Genomic DNA, 13,794 nt, shown 5'->3' with positions numbered 1-13,794 from the left:
ACTGAAGGCAGTACTTTATAAAGAAAACTTAATGAATTATTTATTTACTATTAAGTTGATATCTTAGTTACATTATATAATAAATAATAATGCAATGATAAATTATTTTTTTTAAATACTCGTACAAGAAACTAGTTCTTATGCAGTGATATTATTTACTGGAAGGATATGTTTTTGAAAAGGTTTCTATAGTGGTTTTGGTATTATTTTTTTCCGCCATTTAAAGAATCATACTTGTAATTATTGCATTTGTTATTATGAAACCGAAACCGGTAGCTAAAAATATCAACGGTTTAATTTAAAATATTTAAAATGAACAATATTAAGTATCTGTTTATCTTTCTACAATGTAAATAGTGATTCTAATAACTTCAGTCGGCCTCGTCCCGGATTCCATTCCCGACATGGTTGACACGAAATATTGATTTCAATCGGTGTTTTTGCACTTCAATAGTTCAGTCTCTCGGCTGGCACTTGACGCGTAAGACTGATCATCTTACCTCCATGAATGAAAAGTGATCAAGATACAATGCGATTAGTTTATCAATGGCGTGCCCTATCCACCATTAGTTTCGGAAAGGGAATGACGACGATACTACATTCAATTAAATATAAGTAAATAATTGTATATTACCACTTATCGAATTTTTGGTGTCTACCGATCTCGACACGTACCCGTTTTTTCGTCAATACATTAATAACAATAACATGCAAATCCCACCAACCTTCACGACCTTCACTAACCTGTTGATAGGACACATGCTGTTAGTAGCCAACACAAATGCGCAGTGATTAAAGTTTATAAGAATGTTTGATTTGGTGGGATAAATAGTTGAAAAAATGGAGAGGAGGAAAGAAAAAGCATACATTCACTAGGTTTAGAGTTACCATTACAATAGAACATCGTTTAATGGCTTATATTGAAAAACTGTTTGATTATTTATTAAATGGCATTAGTTTTCAATACATGTAAAGGGATAAACCGTACATATAAAAGTCGGTATGTGGTTATATACAATTATTAGCTAACATTAAGTTAAAAGTTTGGCCATAAAGTTAATGCTTTAAAGTTCAAAAATATTCACATGTTCTCCGTTTGCCAAAATATCCACTTTGCAATTTACAACTAAATATAGAAATTAGAAGACGGTTATTTCTATCAGCAAATTGTTCATTTTTTTTAAACAAAAAATAATGAAAAAATTAAGTTTTTAATAAACAAATAATATTTTCACCAGCTATTGACGAAATATTGATTATTTTTTAAATTTATTTTTATTTCTATCGTAAAAAATGTTTTAATTGATATTTAAAATGTGTCAAAAGCCGCATTACCTACAGAGTAAATAATTGTTAAACTCAGACCAAAAACTTGAAAATTGAACCCGAGCAAAATTTAAATTTGAACCTGGATTTACAGTTATGCATTAAAATATCAAGTGCATTAGAAAATGAGTATTAGCCATGAAATTTTAGATGAATATCGTATTTTGCATTTATGAACACTAGTTAGAAATAAGAATAAAGGTAGTTGTAAACTTTTAAGGTTATACATTAGGCTCAATATTTTGTTGCAAGATTCGAATACATGGAGATGTTGGTACTCGTAGGTGTTTTAAAGTAATATCAACTTTGATAAAATCGATTTTAAAAAAGCATTAACCATAGATTTCATGTTTGAATGCATAGGTATAGGAATTCTTAAATCGAATGCTCTCGTAATAATGTAATAATACAAATATAACAGTTTTCACTAGACAACTAGAGACTTCTTTAAACCTGCGAGCTCACGCCGTCTTGGAAGGCTGTCAATGAAGGTCTCTAGACTTTATTCGGCGGAATTAAGGGCGCTGTATTGACGTGGGAAGAAGCAAAAATGCTGGCTGGCGATAGGGTCTCCTGGAGACAACTGGTGATGTCCACATGTGGATGTGGAAAAGAAAAAGAGAAGAAGACTAGAGACTTTGTTCCCCTTTCTATACCTAATGGTGCATAGGAAACTGCATTGGTATAGTTATCAACGTCTGAATAAATTATTTGTGTATAACATTTACTATTCTGCCGTTCAAACATCCATATTTTCCGATTTTCCATTTGTTGACTTTTAAGTGAATGAGCTAAAATCTTTGTCAATGTGGGTGAGATTTATCTGGCTAAACTATTACCAAATTTTATGTATAATTTTATAGGCGATAAGACGTACCGCGATATCCGGTTGAATTTTCAGAGTAAAAAAGTCCGTCTTAGTCCGAAAAATACGGTAAACCTAATAGACAATACCTGAAAGTAGGTTTTTAATGTTAATACATCATAGACCATATGGTTTAATCAACAATACTTTTAATTTATTTATTGTGTATGCAGGTAGTCTTCCATATTCAAATTCGGTAAGATATTTAAAATAAAACACTTTTATCGGCAATGTTTGATTATGTCCAAATGCTTGCAGACTTTCACAACACTTTTAACACTTTTATCGGATTTAATTCTTTTTTTTTTTTAATACACGAGTATGTGTATAAAAAAAAATGTTTTATTTCGGATACCTTATCAAATTTTGGTATTTTTATTAATGATGAGTCATTAAAGTTGGATTGATGCATCTAATTAATTTTATCTGTATATTTGTTTGTGTATATTTTATTGCACTTTAATTTAAATAAATAATAATGACACAATTTGTGCTTATAAAAACTCACTCTGAGTAGTTATTGATATAAACATATATTACTAAAAAGCTGCGCAACATTTTCAGGATATATACAGTTAAATAATACTTTGGTAATAATTGTAACTTGTAAGTAAAAACCCTTGGTTCGGTGTACTATTTAGTTGATTGTGAACACTACCCGTTTACTTTAGGATAGATTATCATGCAATTTGTTCGCCAGGATATGTGGGTATGCGTTATACGTTTTACACGAGGGAAATGTGGAAGTCTATTGCAAAAAAAAATAATTTTTTAATGTCAACTACTCTAATACACTCAAATGTGTATTTCTCTTTTCACTAAGTCTTAAAACCGAGTTGAAACATGTTCCGATGATGTACTTTAATAAACGAATACCCGAGTATTCGTGTACATAGTTCGCCCATACATACGTGAGCGGGCAAGCAGGCAACCCTGTTGTACGGCGCGTTGAGATAAGCGCACTGCATAACCGCAAACAAATCATATCTCGAATACAGATGCACGTTATTTTAGCGGTGTCCAGAACGAGAATAGAGGGATGTTGTTGCTGTACTATAATATAGACCAAAAGAGCGTTAACAGGCATCCTTAAATCTGGCAAAAAGAGCGAAAGCGACATTTATTCGGCGCCATGTTTCATTAGCTACATACATGCTTTTTGGCATTTTTGCGCCTAGCCTTCTGCATTTTTTATCGTTCAGTAGAAACATACAAACTCACCATACTTTGTATTAACAAAATGTATTTTCCTTTATTGTTTTAACATAAATAATTCTTTGAAAAACGTATTGCGGAATAAACAGTTGCTTATTACGTAGTAAAAACGATAAAATAAAGTTCAAATTAAATAAATTCCTTAGTATGTTATGAAATGGTTTTAAATAATTAATAATATTAAAAAAAAAACATCAATTAGTAAGTGCTTGAAAACATGCGAAACGAATTTCAATCATAATTAAATGGTTTATCCTATAAGTATATCCACATATCTAAAAGATTTGCAACATTTCAAATTAACAAATTGTTCATGATTAAATTTTTTAAAAATAAAATTCCCTTTTTAAATTGTATTTTGACCGACGAGCGCTTTTTGGACTTCAGGACAGCACCAGTTGTGAAGATGTCTACTAAGGCGAAAGCGCTCGTTGGTCAAAATTAAACAATGTAAAACTTGACCGAGGATTTTTATCGGAATTATTGATTATGGAGTTTTATTAAGAAATATCTACAAAATTAAAAATTATTTTTAACCAATGAAACATCTCGATACATACGAGTATTTTTCTTTAAAACATTTACATAGATTAACGCTTTGTCTATTTACATAGCAACAATATACTCGCGTAATTTCTTTTTTTATTTTTTATCAATAAATTTCATAAAAGGTACATGTTTTTTTAAAAATTATACATATCTACTTTTACACATATAGTAAATGTTTGCACTGTAACTCTCCAAAAAAAGAAGCTAACTCTTGTGCTTAGAGAGTTACTAACACTGTTGTAGTTGTTTATTTATAAGAGTTTATGTAATCCTTAAATACGAGTACACGAGAAAAATATAAAAACGTAGGATGTATAAATAAAAAAAATATAAAACAATAATACATCCATACTTATTAAAATTTAATGTAGTTTTTACACGTGTTCAAAAAAAATCTTTAGATTAACTTTAAATTTATTTATATATTCATTATTTTTAATAGTTTTTAGTTCATTGGAAGCATTATTATAATTTTTTATACCTTTGAAGACAAAGGTATTTTGACTATGACTTGTGTGGAATTTAGGAATTTTAATATAAAATATATATTTATATAGACATTCCGTATTAAATTAAAATCAAGTGTTGTTTTAAATATTGATTATGATGATCCTATTATGATGCTGTAATCGTTAGATTAAATAAAACTATCGGATAAATTTCGATATGCGTGTTAATAAATAAGTATCATGGAGTTGTATCATACACACGAGCTACTGAATAGGAACTACTTACTCGATAGTAATCATTTTCTCTCTAGTAATCATTTTCTCTCTAGATTTGTATTGAAATTCTTGCTTGTCACTGTATTATCTTTGTGTCATTATTTATAAGAAAGTATTGTTAGTGTATTATTCAATCAACAATAAAATGACGTTCGCTATCTTGAAATAACAAATTAGAATGCCATTCTCAAGAGTCTATTTGGATAATTTATTAAACACGCCATCTTCCTTGGGGAGGTGTTGTGTAATGAATACACAGTTTGTCAATTATCATTCAATAATATCTTACAATACTTTTTCTGTTAAAAAAATTGACCGAATGTTTTAAGTAATAAACACATTTATTGGACAAAAGACTGGATTTCACCCCCTTGGGAGTCATTAAGATTAACAAATTACAACAGGGATGGAGAATACCTTAAATAAGGGAATATGGAAGTCTAGGCACTTACAGGGCTTATGACCTGTCATTGGCTATACTAGCGTGACTCCCGAGGGGGCGAAATCTAGTCTTTAGTCTACAAAAATTTGGACAAACTCAAATATTGTAATGAAACCAACTGGTCCAAGAAGAAGTTTAAAAATTGAAAAATTATTTTCAGGCGTTGCCTAGTATGTGAAATAATTTAGTCAAATGAATCTCTTCACAACAATAAAGGTTTCAGCTCTTTAACTTCACTTAAATCAACAAATGGAAGAATTGAAGAAATATGGATGTTCAAACATAGGCTTAATGGTGAATGTTACACAGTGTGTAAAGTGGCCACTTAAACCAGCCAATGACAGGTCATAAGCCCTGTAAGTGCCTAGACTTCTATATTCCCTTATTTAAGGTATTCTCCCTTGTTGGGTTTATTGCTACGTAGACATTTATTTTAACCAATCAAAATAACAATAGTCTTAAGTAATAATCGGGCAAAAATAATATACATTTAAAAGAAAACAAATAAATACAAATAAAAATAATGAAATCAGATCATAATCGAATATCTCTTTAAACCAATGCTTAGTGCTAGTTGTAACGAAAAATGATATGTTTCAAATTACAATAATAAATAATTGTTTCGTTTACGTCGAAATGGGCAAAATAGTTTACATTGTCGTAATTTCAATACAACCTATTTTTTTTATTATATTAGCCGTTTTTTGGTGCAATTTGCTCTTTGAAAAACTCGGTCGGAAAGAGCTATGGATAATATTATTTGCGAACTAAACATTTACTAATATCTTACCACTATGTAGATTAAATGGAAAACCTACTTTATCATTATCGTTTCCCTATTTGCACGCTGTAATACGTAGGGCATTGCACTTGTACGCCAATTAGAGCGTAACTGTATAATTTTTGTTCTGTGGAAGATAAGGTGATCAATCTAACACTTCTGATATCAGAAGAGAGAAATATTGCAGTGTAACTACACTACAGAATTCAAGACAATTTCCTTTTCGGGATTTTTGCTTGAGTGTAGCTATCAAGTCGAAAACACTCGTTCAGGATTCTTGGTAGTGATGGAACGGATAGTGGTTTTGCCGAATATCGGATATTCGGCGAGCCGGATAGCCGGATATCCGGTTGCCGAATATTTTCCATAATCACTTGTCGATCAATAAGTTGCATTTCAGTATGGTTTTTCAATTTAATAATTGTAATAGTTTTGGGTAGGTAGTTTCACTTCTTGCCTTTTTATTTCGCGCTAGTATATTTTTTATTTAAAAAAATCGCGCGTTACATTATTTTTTAGAGTGCATACTGAACACTGATAAACGTTTTTATGCAAAAAATACATTTTTTCTAAAAATGAGGGTTACTTCCTTTTGCCCAAACGCGGTCAATATTAATTAATCAATTTAGTGGCGTTGGTTTCATGAAATTTTCGCAGTTTAGTGAATATTCGGTATCCGCAGCATATTGAGCTACTATCCCGTATCCGGCCGGATAGTCAAATTAAGCCATATACTGGATAGTCATCGGAAATTTGTTTCACCTCTAGTTCAGGGTTCGATTTTACCCACACTTTATTATTCATCCGCCTGGACTTTGATGATGTTTAAAAAACTGGCCTTAGCTGTTTTAGATGCGACGTTTGTTAATTTATAATCCTAACGTTTCGGAATAAAGCCGTCTGCGTTTGCTCACCTTTCTACAGTGAATTCGCCGTTCCCGGGGTGCTATCGCCAATCTCTCCTCTCATTTCTTCATATTAGCATACAGTTAAACGGTATATTAATCAACAATCTCCGAGTATTCGCTCGTAGGGACCGTATAACCGTGGGACACTTATTTATTGTGCCTGTTGGGCGTATAATCCGCCGAATGCGATTAATTCCGCTGATTCTTGCTACTGAACTGTAAATCATTGCTTTTTGTCTTAAGTATTCATTATCATTTCGTACCCTTCTCCACACCTGGTGGTTCATAGGGCACCGCATCGATACACCAAATGCAGCGTATCTAGAAGGTTAGGCGATCAGTCTTGCAGAATTGGTGGCCTCCGTATTGTAATGGCTTAGACGCTCTTCCTTCAACAAAATGACCACGAGATCCTGGTCCGGAGTTCACAACACTACAGCTGGACCACAATCCATTCAATTATAATGGCGATCTTTATATTTTATTTTTTGAATACTTATTTATATATCATATCATACAAAATAATATCAATGTTTTTCATTCCCAGGTGTTACCGAAACTCAATTCGTGACTAAAATAAGATTTTTACTTTTTACCAAACTAAGGGCCGTACTTATAAACCTGGTATCAAGTTACGGCTAGACATAGCTGTAAAATAAGGATGGGAATATCATTTTTATTCTACCACTATAATAAGGATGGTATTTCCATCCGTGTTCTACCACTATACATTGGCACAACTTTATACCAAGTTTATTAGTAAGGCCCAACGGATAATGTAATTTCGGTATATCCAGATTTCTTGAGCTGTGCGTATTGTGTATATGAATATCGCTATTAAAAAGTTGCTTCAAATATGCATGAGCTGAGGAATTCAAAATGTTCAACATGATATTGGTGATATCATGCATATGTAGAACTTCAAAAGGCATCATTTTTGTTTGGCTGTAAATACCCTTTACATTTGTATCTCAAGGTAGACGAAGAATATCTCTCAAAGCTCTGTCATCATCATAATTGGTCGCATATGATGTTTTCCTTAGAAATTTACTTTATTATTTGCACGAATCTCTGTGGTTACCTGCAAACTGCATCGCATAGCAAAACCGTATACCGCTCTACAGCAGCGAGCACGTCACCCGTAGCGGTTTTATCATTTTAGAAGGCGCGCAATAAAAACAGTAATGATAATAATTTCTTTGTTTTGAACCTCTTTCATCCGTTTACCTCGACCGCACTGTTTTTATGCTTTTCGTTCGGCAATGTCAATGTGGCATAAATACTTAACGGTTATGGACGCATACCGTAACTTCACGACCAATACTATCACTTTATTGTAACAGTCGGCGATAAAATTTTGCGGTCATTAGGCAATATGACCGTGTAACCGGCACGTCGCGTTATTCCGAATGTAATCGATCTTTTGTGTTATCCAACCGAGAAACTAAATGCATTCCCAGATTTTCCAATTTAACACTTAGCGCTATGCAGTCCCAGCTTTTTCGTTAATTCATTTTTTTGTGCTTGGAATTTACATGGTTACTCAATTCTAAGGTTAAGATCACAAAGGCCCATGGTTTATCAATTTTATCAAAAAAAATATTTTTTAAATATTACAAAAGAGATGAATATATGTTATTGAATGGAATGTTGAAGCCTAGTAATTTAAACGTCTTATGACCTGTCATTGGCTGTTAAAAGTGGCCACTCTACAAACTGTGTAACATTCACCTGCCTTCTTTATGTTTGAACATCTATGTATATTCCTTAAATTCTTCCATCTGTTGATCTCTGTGAAGTGCGAGCTGCAACCTTTATTGATGCGGGTCGCTCGAATTCTTTCACCAACATATTAGGCAACGCCGGAAAATATTTTCCAATTTTTATACGTCTTAGACCAGCGGGTTTTATCAACAATATTTTGAGTCTATCCAAATTTTTGTAGAACAGAACTGGATTCAACCCCCTCGGAGTTATTAATATTAATATTTTACAATACGGATGAAGAATATTTTATATAAGAGACATGGTTTTTTTTACATTTTTGTTTTGTGTTTTTCTTTTTTATTTAGACAAATTCTTATTTTTCTACGTGTAACACATTTTCGATTCACATGGGAATACAGTTTTTTTTTATAGTAATAAGTGTTTTTATATGTTATAGAATTTAAGAGATAAGGTTATGTATACATATTAGAACTTAACTAAAAGCTCCTGCTGACGAACTGCATTTTATGTAGTTCAGTAGGACTTGATAATTTGTATTTGAATTTTTGTATGTTTTTAATAAATATATATATTTTTAAAATAAATAATATAATAATTTAGCAATCTAGGCATTTTCAGGGCTTAAGGGCATTGGCTGATTTAAGTGGTTACTTATACACGGTAACATTCACCATTCTGCCTATGTTTAAACATGTATATTCCTTGTTAATTGAATCGACATTCACTTGGTAACACTTCATTATAAATTATTATGAAAATAAAACTTTGTTATTAGTGTTACAGAATTTTTATTCTTTTACTAGAACACTATAGCATCTAGAGCACTTCTCTCATCGACGGGTTTTATATCACCCGTCGATGAGAGTAGTGCGCTCCCGAAACTGTAATAGTGTTCTTGTAAAATAATAAAAGTTGTGTAACACTAATAACAAAGTTTTTTTTTCATAATAATTTATATATATTCCTTGCTCAATTTATTATTTTGTATATTTATTTATATAAAAATAAAAATAAATGTTTTTAGAATACAAAAAAAAGTTGAGTTGTGTTCTCCACTGAGTTATCATCACTTTTTTTACGCGTACGTATTTAGATACTCCATTGTCGATATTTTAATGGAAATAGATTTAAGAATATAAAATGGTAAAATATTATAGGTAATTCATTTACATTGAAAATTTAATGTGCAATTCATTTTAATTTGAAATTTTTTAATTAAATAAAAAAAAATTGATTTAATCGCAGGAATTTTAAAATTTTCCTTTTTTTCTCTATTTCTTAGCTATTTTTTTTTATTATTATTATTAGTCTAATTTGCATTTAAAGTTTTTATCTACGTAATTTAAAATCATATTAGTTTTTTAATCGTTATAAACGTAATTCCATTATGAATATAGCCGTTAATAGTTTTTAGTGATAGCCATAAAATCGCGACTACATAAAGACACTCTCACACGACGCGTTTTCTCCATTAAAAATCGTATTAAATTGAAGTTAATTTAGTAAATTTTTATTGTGGCTTTTCACATATTACGTATCTCCGCTCCGAGAACCAGTCTTCTTGCTCCATAAATACAATGCTCAATATAAATATTGTCAAACATAATAATAATTGTAGTCATAAAACTACAGGTGGCGTAGACGAAACTTAATGTGTTTGTGGGCAATAAAAGTAGAAAATGAATACATAAATTAAATTTGTTACCAATCTGACCCGATTACTTTTGACAGACGCTTTGAGCTTTGTCTGTTCTCGTGCGTAATATGTAATGTACGATTCGTAGCGTGGGCATTATTGTGTTCATGTATGGATGCAATCTTATTTCTTCTTTCTCCTGGAAACTTCTCTAGATCACAGCGCACATTCTTGTTTTTATTTCTTTGATTACCATTTTCATTTGAATTGATTCGATAACTTTGTTTAAGGTGTGAAATCGAGAACTACATAATAAATATGCGATACCGTGTACTTTGAGTCAGCTTGAAAATACGGATAAAAGAGTTAGTTTCTTAAACTTTCCAGCATTTTTTTCAAAATAATATGAACATATTAGAGAACGTAATATAGAAGACTGGGCTTATGATCTGTCATTGGCTGGTTAAGGTGGCCATTTTACACACTGTGTAACATTCTCCATTCTGCCCATATTTTAACATCTGTATTCCTTTAATTCTGTTGATGTTTGTGAAGTTAAGGAGCTAAATCCTTTATTTATGCAGATGAAAAAACAAACAAACCATCACACCGTTTCTCCGTAGGGGTAGGCAGAGAGCCAGCCAACGACAGGTCATAAGCCCTGTAGATGTCTAGACTTCTATATTACCTTCTATAAAATGTTCTTCATCTCTGTTGTAATATGTTAATATTGACCGCTTCCCAGGGAGTTGAATCCAGTCCTCGTCTTTAAAAATTTGGACAAACTCAAAATATTGTTCTTAATCATATAGATAAAAACATTGTTAAACATCTTAGTCATATAGATAAAAACATTAATTTTATGTAGGGTTTGTTTAAGAAAAAATCTAGAATATTTTTTTACTACGCCTTATAATCTAAGTTAATCTAATGCTGGTTTGAGTTTACTATTTTTTTTTAAATATCAGACAATTATTTTTTGGCCTTGGTAGGGTATTTTCAATCGAATGTTTTTAAAAAAATATATTATTTGGAAGTTAAACAATGATACATAAAATACATACAATTTGAAAGTAAGCATTGCTTAGATTCTTTATAAATATCCTCAAATATAGAACTTTTAGAAATTATATAAATTAAGTGTGTAGCTTAATTAAATCAATTTAAGTAATAATAAATATTAAGTGAAAGATAAGACTAGAGATTGAGTTGAAGAAATAAAATTGAGATTAAAATAAGAAACTAATTGTTTTGTTTTTGAAAAACTAATGAAACTTAATTAAAATAAGAAAAGAAAAGAGAACATTACAAAATAAAAGAAGTAATTAAATAATATGATGTGGTAATCAGTATGAGGACAAGGCTAATATATTTAGTTCTGGACTTGATAGTTATAAAACAAGTTTGATTTCTATTTTTCTCTCGCAATATTATTCTTAAACTTTTTTTTAAATTTAAAAATGTTTTTCCTCTTTTTAATTTCATTTTTATGTATTTATTTCGTTAATATTTTTTGTTGCTTATGTGTAGGCTTTCTATTGTTATAGTTATTCAATTTTTTGTTATGTCTATATAAATGTTTTTTTTTTATATATGTGTTTTAATATTTGTTAAAGGCAATTTATGCCGTTTATGTAAAAATAAATATATAATCCAAAATAAATTTTCCGTTTAAAAAATTAAGATAAGACATTTGATTTAAGAAACACAGTCACACTTTTTTTTATAATCTCTTACTCTATCATGATAAATGTCAATATTAACTTTTTTTCTATTTTGTAATAGTCTTAAACATTCTTTATAATTCAAACGATATTCTTTTCAAAATGCACTATCAAGGCGAAACAATGGTCCGATTTAAAATAAAATAAAATAATGGAGCGCTCAAATCAGTGTTAGATTTAAATAAAATGATTATAATATGGAGGTCTGCAAAATAAACGCCAACTCAATAAATAAATGTCTAACAGTATTGCTGCACAAACTTATCTCCTTAAAATTCATATTACATAATAATGGTCTGAAAAGAAAAGAAAAGAAAAATAGCTTTGCATTTAGTTTAACCTCGCGTGTATTACATTTACATAATAAAAACATTAATTTCTCGGGTGTTGTACCAATGAATTTTCTTCTTTGAACAAAACCATCCACTCGCTACTCATTTGCAACTAATTTCGAAATATCTAATCGATTTTTGTCCAAGATACCATCGATACGTCTATTAGGAACAAAACAAAAAACTAATATTATTATATGATGTGAAGGTGTAACACATCAAGCCTTCACACCCACTAAAATCTGTCTAATGTACCAATAATATTACTAATACATTACACACAACACATCAGCTTTCTTAATTCCATTACAAATCTCATTATATACTTTGTAATTTATTGATTAATATTTCATATAAATTGCATTTTGCATATTTGTCCTGCGGAGATAATATCTAACGCTGGTTTTTATTGATGTTACAAATTGTTGTAAAAAAACTGATTAATCACAAAATATTTGCATGTTAAGCATGCCCACACGATTCATTTTGAAAAATGATTGTGTATTTATTATTATTATTTGTTTATTTATTTAATAAGCGGTACCAATTTGTCGAAATCAACATGTCGTGTCCGCGTTGTTTAACATTGCCACCTTTTGTTTTTACTTTAATTGTCCGCCATAATTTTAATTTGATTTATTTAGGGCACTAACGAACCAGTTTAATTTCCATACAATAGTCTGCGCGGGGACACATCGCGGTACATTTATTATAATGTATATTTGTATCTTACGGGCAAATTTACACTTCCAACAGTCGTAAATGGAATCTTGGATATATTGCGTTCTATCTACGTATGAATGGTCACATTATTACGTTCGTAGTTCATAATAGAAATTCGAGAGTTTAAAAGGCGGCCTCCGTGGTGTAGTGGTCAAGACGCTTGACCCACACACGACAGGTTCCGGGTTCGATTCCCGGTGAGAACACGAAAATTAAAATGTGTATTTTCTCAAGCCTGGGTGTTCTGTGATGTAATTCACCACTGTAATTGGGCCTCCTGGCCTATTGTGGTGCAAAAATAAATAAAATAAAATAAAATAAAAAATATAAATGTCAAAATATTTGAAGCGATAATACAGTTTACTTAGGTAGTTAAAATATATGTATAATAGTATTTTTCAAAGAAAGAAAATAACAATCGATTATACATACATCTATCTCTGATAAAAATATCTATCGAATTATCATCAGATGACTAGGAATTTTCATTAGCATATGTGATCAATGCCTCCCAAGCCCCATTAAAATCGGTATATCTAAAATCGGGGTGATAATAATTCGATATTTTCTAAGCAAAGTCTTTCCTTTTTACGAACGGGATTGGTGAGAAAGTCAAATTTATTGTAATGTAAAATTTCGAATTTATAAATATATTGCACGCTGTTACCGCCTTTCACTATTTTCGGCAAATCATATCGGAACTACCGGACGCGTCCCTGACATTGGAGGTTGTAATGGAGCTTGGTTGTTGACTAAAAAGGCCCGAAGAATATTTGAGGGTACATTATTTTTATTTATTTTATTTCAAATTTATTTTATTCGGAGTTTTTACGGCGATTA

This window comes from Micrasema longulum, unplaced genomic scaffold, assembly GCF_059751315.1.
Source record: "Micrasema longulum isolate JH-2025_06_02 unplaced genomic scaffold, ASM5975131v1 h1tg000639l, whole genome shotgun sequence".
Classification (NCBI taxonomy): Eukaryota; Metazoa; Arthropoda; class Insecta; order Trichoptera; family Brachycentridae; genus Micrasema; species Micrasema longulum.
The sequence above is the reverse complement of the archived record's forward strand: the minus strand, read 5'-3'. Positions refer to the sequence as shown.